The 8,295-nt window shown below is 40.7% G+C and overlaps 1 pseudogene; it reads right to left on the bottom strand.

Moving 5' to 3' along the window:
• Positions 1-7,501: 7,501 nt before the first annotated feature.
• On the bottom strand, positions 7,502-8,046 carry LOC123832763 (annotated as a pseudogene).
• Between the last annotated feature and the right edge of the window lie 249 nt (positions 8,047-8,295).

Genomic DNA, 8,295 nt, shown 5'->3' with positions numbered 1-8,295 from the left:
AATATATTTTTACTGTCTGGGGATATTGAATATACTTATTTTAAAGTTATATTCTTATTCTACTAATGCATTATCTTTGGTTATAACTGGGGGTTTTGGCATGCTGGGAAATCAAAAGTCTACTGACTAACACAGTATTTTCTTTGCAAAAAAAATTAAACAGACTTTTATTTTGAAGGTTTAAAAACAGAGCTTGACCAAAAGTGAAATCACAAAACCAATTTTTTACTCTATGTATAGTAGCTCAAATAACTCACAATTAACTCAATTAATTCACACCCAATAATGAAGATATTAATTACCATCTCCACTTGCAGATGAGGAAATGGAGGCCCAGAGAGGTTACCTGACAATAAACACAAGGCCACTTCACATGTAAATGTTGGAGTTTGGATTTAACCCAAGAGGCCTGGCATCAGAGCAAATCAAAAAGCAATCTGCCTTGATGTATAAGACATTTTGAACCTGCCTCGCTACTTTCCTATAAAATTCAATTTTCCCATCATGTTAAAGGTGCAGTCAAAAGTGAGCTGAGCTCATTGTACAGATTAAATATTTTCAATTAAAGTAACAATGATCTGAATAATAAGATAATGACAGACTTATTTCTTTGGGAAATCGACTTCTTTTTCCCCTAGATGTTAGCAGATCAAATGAAAATTCACTTGAAATCCAGACTAACATTTAATTATCATTCAAACAAATAAACCCAGTTTATGCTACTGTAAGACATGTAAGTAGTCCTTAATCTTACTGAAAAAGCAGCCAAAAGAGCAATGACTCCAAGACTTGGTAGACCACTGCTTAGGGGATGAAAATTAGTGGTTGACAGTTATGCTCACACTTGCACAAATTTCTATCTGCCTAATCAGGTATTTCTATAAGAATTAAATCACATTTTTACAAGAGCCTTAAGCATAATGCAATGTAAAAGATTTGTTTAATGAAGAAAGAATCATAAACAGGTCTCAGCCATTTTCTATCAGACGAGAATTACACAAGTGATAAACATAATCTGAAGCTACCAGAGAGGTCTGACAACCATTTCAGAGGGGAGTCCTGAGGGGCACATGTTTCATATAGTAGGCAAGTTTTAGAACAAAATTCAGTATGTACACAAATTTATCAAAAATATTCATTGCCCTCTTATAAAATGTTGGATTTTCTGTTTCAGATTTTCTTGACACAATTTGTGAATAGAGGTTGAGTGTTTCAAGGCTTGAAGGAGTACTCATAATTCAGACTAGATCTGAGAATGTCTTACAGTCTTTGATGAGCTAGCTCAGAATCTACCTTGTGGAGTTTGGAAGTGGGTAATGTCCCCACTTGTGTTGCTGAGAAGGGCCCAGCAGCATTTATATCCAGTGCTCACATTGTTTCTCCCTTCCTTGAACAAGTATCACAGGAAAGGGAAGGAAAGGCTATCGGACGAGAGATAAAAACCACAATCTTAACTCCAAAAGCTGCCTTGTTCAGAACATACCTGCAAGTTGGGGCACTCAACAGACAGGTAGTTGTATATCTAGAAGTTGTTCACAATTGATAAGATTTCTTATTATCCACTTGGATATTCTAGAGAAAATAGCTGGACTAACATATAAGTCACTTAACATTTTTAATTTCTTCATCTATATAATTTCATTAACTAACATCACCCCAATAAACTCAATAAAAATAAAAATAAAAACATTTATTCATCTATAAAGTAGGAATAAGGGGCTCAAACTTCCAGAGAAAATAAAAATATAGAACACATGCAAATTGGAAAGTGCTATATAAGAAGTAAGGCATTACATTGAAAACTGTCACGAGGGGGTGGACACTTTGCTGAGCAACAATATTTATGCTGTGTATTACCAGTGCCAATTTAATTTAGTTTCCTACCAGTTCAAGATGTTATAGCCAGAGGAAGAAGAAACAAAGTTGGGTTACATATTGTTACTTCAGATACTTTTTTTTTTGCAAGGTGGCATACAGCTTATATAAAATAAAACCTCTTTAAATGAGACACAATTTTTTGGAAAAATGTTAAGATTTGTATTCAGGACATTTGAATGAAACCAACCAAGGAGGGAGGAATTGGTAGCTGTTGTGGCATAAGAGGCAACAGGAAGAATCTCAAGTCCCAAAGTATCCCTCATGACCAACCAGTATGTAAAACCAACTGTTAAAAATTCATTATTTCATGTTGCTAAGGAGAAAAAAGAAAAACACAGGTCCTATGCATTATGCTATATTTTAGGTAAGGATGGTATATAACTGTATATGCTTTTATATACACTAAGTGAGTGTTTGTGAGGATATGCAGAAAACTTCTAAGAAAATTACCTTTTAGAAAGTGGAGAAAATTGGAAAACTGGGGAAAATATTAGAAAAAGACTTTGTCATAAATGGTTATATAGATTTTGTTTCTGAACCTTGTGGATGTTATTTGTAATTTCAAAACTTAAAACAATTAATTCATTCTTTCAGAAGCCAGACTATGAATTAAAGAGAGAGAGAGAGCAGCCTAGAGGTAAGATAGAGGTGAGATTTAGGGACCTGTGTACTTAGTGAATGTCAAAGGGGAAATACGTCATGTGGGACTGAACACAACACAGAGAGCCTGAACTCTGGGCCTGAACATCAGGAAGGAACATGCAAACACCACCTACAAACCTAACTGCCAATTATTTATAAAACTGAAATAAAGGGACCCATCTCACAGTCTGTTGCTTAAATTTAATCACCTACATGATATGGATCACATAGTCCCCCATAATGACATGACAGAAGAGTAGAAACCACACAAAGACATCACCTGCTCTGAAACCAGATGATTCTGACTCCATCACTTACTGGCTGTGTAGTTCCAGACAGTGACACTACTCTGAAACCATTTTCTTAGAGGTAAAATAGGAGATGTGTATATTTGACAGGGTTGTTGTTAGAGTGACCCACACAAAATGTCTGGAAAGCACCAGAAATCATTCCTCACATATGCATGCATTTGGCAAATACTGGGTATTTAAAAACTGGGGGAATACATAAATTTAATACTTTTAATTTTAAAAATTCAATTACTATTTACAGTCAATATAATTTTATATTAGCTTCAGGTGTACAGCATAGTGATTAGAAAATCATATACTTTACAAAATGTTCCTACTGATATTTCCAGTATGGTATTGAAAAATGTCTTCTCCTTATAGTCTTCTTATATCTGTTAGATATAAGAATCATAACTAACTGAATGTCCACAAAGGCACTTAAGCAATAAGGTTCACTGTATTTATTTATCAAGAAGCTGGCAATGGGATGGGGAAGAAACCTCATAGTTCATGCTTCTGGTTCAATTATAACAGGATTCTACACTGGGTTCTGCAATTCTCTTGGCCCTATCCTCACAGTTATATAGTGGCTGCCCTTGTACTTGGCATCACACCCTCATACCAAAATCACAACCATAATGACAAGAATAGGGATAAAATGATTACTCTCCACAAAGCTCATCACTTTATCAAGCAAGTAAAAACTTATCAGAAATCCAGACTATTTTTATTTACAACTTAAATCAAAACCCAGTCATATCATCAACCCTGTCAGCAGGAGACACTAATAAAACAAGCATCTTGAATAGATTGTTTGAAAAAAACTTTCACGATTAATTCAGACTAATTCTGTTTTGTGCCAAGGAACTGAACAGATTGTCACTCCGAGAAATGTAGTGTTCTTTTAGTAAGTAACAGGGGGTAAAATGACTGTGGGATTAGTGCTTGATAGTCAGCGATACTATTTTTGCTGAGATAATGAATTAAGTCATTAGTATCTTAGCCTAAATTAATTAAAGGAATTGCTTTCTTTTCTGCCAAAGCATTATGGCGGTAGGGAAATGGATGGTAAAACTGCAATGAGTATATTGAACATATGAAAACAATTGAAATATTAAAGATATTTGGCAGTTTAGGTAAATTTAAGGGCACGTTACTATAGACAAGAGGCAGCAAACATTTCAGGAAAAGACAAAATAATAGATATTTTAGGCTTTGTGGGACATATGAACTCTGTCTCACCTACTAACTGTCATTGTAGTGCACACCCAGCAATAGTATGTGTATATATATATATATATATATATATATATATATATACACACACACACACACACACACACACACACACACACACATATATGTATATGTATGTATATATATACATATATATATATGTATATATGTATATATATATAAAATAAGTGATAATGACTCAGTTCCAGTAAAAGTCTGGATACTTGCCATTTCAATAATTGCTATTGAAGATACAGTATATTTTTATGATGTTTGCTTCAGCACTTATATGAACATATGGCTGAATGAGTTTTCAAGTGGAGGCATCAGTGTTATTTTCCAGGGCCCCAGGTGATCCAAGGTGAAGCCACATTTGACAACCAGAATGCCAAAGAGTACTTCTCAGTTCATCATATTCATCACCTTCAGTCTTCTTAAACATAGACACTGATTGAGCAGGTCTGGGATAAGGCTTGAGATTTTGCATTGCTAACAAGTTCTCAGATAACACTACCATGCTGCTCCATAGAACACATTTTGGGTAGCAAGGCACTTACTTGCATGGTTTTTCAATGCCAAGGATATTGAAGTCCTGCCCCAGAGGTTAATAGGGTTGGCATGGGATGTGGCCTAGGAATTGAGACCTCTAAAAGCTTTCTAAGGTGTACTAATGTACAGCAAAGCTTGAGAATATCTGTTGGAAAGTGAATGGTAATTTATCCATTTTTGTGTTATCAGTAGCCCTTTTGCTCATTCTCTGCTTTCAGTCCACCCATTCCTCTCCTTTTCAGGTCCAAACATCCAGATGATGGTGGGATCAGGATTAGCATTTCACCTTTTCACTCTTTCCCCACCTCTGAGGAGTGCAATGTCATTCAGGATGGAAAGATGAGGCTCAGCCACCTGGGTGTGGGCAGAATAAGCAAAAAAGTATTCCAGGGGGTGATTTAAAGGGAAGGCTGGTAGAGACAAATGGGGGATTACACAGACAGTTGTCACAGGAAACTCACCTCTAGACTTGGGCCTGAGTTTGGGGCAGCAGAAACAGCCAGCCATCACCCTCCTGAGTCCTGGCAGCACCTGACAAGTATGAAGTAATTTTCCTTCCCCAGATGCAGGGTGACAGTTAGTTGAAATGCAAGAGAGACCTCCAGTGGCAAAGTGTAGACATGAACTCCCCCCCCAAAGCATGAACACCACAAAGGAACTCAGAAGTGAGGAGATGATGATGACCATGGTGATGATGGTAAAGGAGGCTTACAAATAATCTGTCTGCTCTATGTGCTAGGCACTGTGGTAAGCACTGTAAAATATTGGCTCATTTAACCTCTGAGCAACCAAATTTTATAGTTATATTTAACAATTTAGAAAGTGGCCAAACTGGGATTTGAACCCAGGCAATAAAGGTCAAGAAAGGCAATTACTGTGTAGGTAAGCTTGTGTATATATTAGTAACTGTTCAAAGCAATCAGCAAACTTTAAAGAGACAAGCTAGCCATGTGATATTGATGAGGTGTGCAAACCTGCAATTTTTAACTTTTATCTTTGTAACCACACCAGGCATGGAAGAAACGTGTTTTATTTTTTTCACAGGCAGGGACAAACTTAGGGTTTAACATGGGTACAGATTTCATATGGTCACAGTGTACTGAGAGGGAGGCAGAGTTTTTAAAGGGGAACGTGAAAAACAGACATCTACAATTTCTTTGGGAAATCTTTTATTTTTAACTGGGAAATAATTTCTTTCTACCCACAGCCATGAAGACAAGGTAACAGGCTAACTCCTCTCCCCATCGTGCAGGTAGAAAGCAGGGGCCACGTTGAGGTTAGGAACAGGCTGATTCTGAGATAGACTCAGGAGACACAAGTGGCCACAGTTTGGAAGGACATCATGGTCCCAGTGGGACCAGCAGCTGCCTGGCTGTTCCAACACCTCAACCCAACCCCTAATGTTAACTGTCCTGTGCTTGGAGCTGGCTGGGCCATACTCTCTCTACACTATGTAGTGAGCTTATCCAGATACCTCAAAGGCATCTATAGCTGATGTCTCCCTGTGTGTCTTTCCAACCCTGACCTCCAACCTGAGCTCAATTCATTTACTTGCATGACATTTCCACTTGGACGTCTAATGGACATCTCAGATTCAACATGACAGGCCTTCCCCACCCCTCGAGTCTCCCTTCAGGTGTCCCCCGATTAATAAATAGCAACACCTTCAACCCGGGCAATTGAGCTCAAACACTAGGAACTACGTTATTGTTGTCATTTGTCATTACTCGCTTCTGGTCCATACGTAAATCTTGATTCATCCAAATCCAGTAGAATTTGCCTGTGTCTTCATTTCTTTAGCCTCCACTTCAGCCCAACCCCTCTTGTCTCTTACCAGGACAAGCTGCAGTATGTCCCAGCTGGCCTCCCAGCTTCAACTCTCCCCTGCCCTGTACACTCTTCAAAGCAGGCAGTCACTGACCTAACATTCGGTGGCATCTATTCTATTAGATATTTAATATCAGAAATTGACCTCCAATCATGATTTTATATTTTCAGGCCTCTTACAGGGGTAAATTTGGGGGTACCATGTTGCTTTAAGCAAGAGAGATCACACCTGCCTGTACTATAAGGGCAGCATGCTTGCCCAGCACGAGTGACTACAGGAACTCACCCCATGTCTACAGGAAAGCCAGCCCAGCACTCAGAGGCATTATCACGGTAGCCCAGGGTGAGCTTGTCCAAGGCCCCCAATGAGCTACTGAAATGAGCCATTAACATTTCAACAAAGCGAAGACTCCTTTCAGGTCAATCTCTGCCCAATTCAGTTCCCTTCAATTCTTCTCCAGAGGAAACTGCAACCCTGATTTTCAGGCCATGATTCTATACATACTTCTCCCCCTTTTTCCACTCCATTTACTTATTTATTTATTTATTTATTTTTTACTGTTGACTTTTACACTTCTACCCTGCACATACACCTACATTCACCAGGTCCCCGCCTCACCTACCCCCATATACCACATTGTTTATAAGACAAAGATTAATTCTGCATTTTCCAGGGTCTCACAGAATGCCCACTCCCTCCATCCAGGGTCCCACACAATACCTCCTCCCAACCAGGGTCCACAGAATACCCCCTCCCTCCATGTAGGGTCCACAGAACACCTCCTCCCTCCATCCTTGGAGATACCAAGTTGCACTTCATTGGGGCATGGGGGAACGGGGGCGCGGTGGTGGAGAGACTCCTGCATACCTGTTTTACAACTTGAAAAGCGAGGGTTTTGCACACACGAATCGATGAAACACCTTTATTTATTTAGGAACCAATAACTTCATTGGAAGAAATGGTAAAACTGGAACATAAAAACTTAAGTGAACGTTTTGAAGGGCAATATGGCAATAGGCATGCTCAGCACGGTGACCAGGGGAAGTCACCCCGTTACTGTCGGGAAGGCAGTCCAGGCTCAGTTCTTCTCGCTGTCGCCCAGGGTGAGCTTGTCAAAGAGGTACTCTGCCAGGCCGGATTCCGGAGCTCCCATCTTGCGCAGCTTGATGACACGTCCCCCAACTCTTTGATGAACATCGCCTGTTGGTGCAGGTAGTGCCTCTCCAGGAAATTGCACAGGTGGCCGTCCTCCTTCTCGGTGGCCAGCTGGTGCAGATTCAGGAGACTCTGGTTCACTTCCTTCGCCAGGTGCAAGGCGCACTGCATGGCACTCAGGCCACTCTCCCATTCGTCCCAGGGAGGACTGCTGATGTCCTGCAGGCGGATTCGGCCCCCGTGCTGGTTCCGCAGCTGCATCAGCTTCTCTGCATGCTCCTTCTCCTTGTTTGACCTCTGCAGGAAGAACTGGCTGAAGTGCTTCAGGGCCATGTCTTCACGGTCAAAGTAGAAGGCCATGGACGAGTACATGTAGGAGGTGTGGAAGTGTACGTTGATGTGGGTGTTGACGGCGGCCTCACACTCAGGGTGGTAGTTCTGACACACAAACGAGGGCTGGGACAGCATCTCCATGTCTTCAGGTGCAGGCGCGGGGCACGGAGACTCAGGCAGCACAGAAGCGGGGGCTGCAGCCAAGCAGCAGTGGAGTCGATGGTAGAGGCTGTGGCCCTCGGAGTGTCCCCGCGGTGGGTCATCTGGGCAGCCGGAGTCTGAATATATGGCGGACGCAGGGAGACATCAGAGGGTCCCCTCCTGGAATCTGAGAGGGGGACACCTACTGGACCGGATCCGGGATGGCACCCAGAAATGGGCCTG

The sequence above is a fragment of the Phyllostomus hastatus genome, unplaced genomic scaffold (genome assembly GCF_019186645.2).
Source record: "Phyllostomus hastatus isolate PE091 unplaced genomic scaffold, TTU_PhHast_1.1 phas_scaffold_200, whole genome shotgun sequence".
NCBI classification, from domain to species: Eukaryota; Metazoa; Chordata; class Mammalia; order Chiroptera; family Phyllostomidae; genus Phyllostomus; species Phyllostomus hastatus.
The sequence above is the reverse complement of the archived record's forward strand: the minus strand, read 5'-3'. Positions and strand labels throughout refer to the sequence as shown.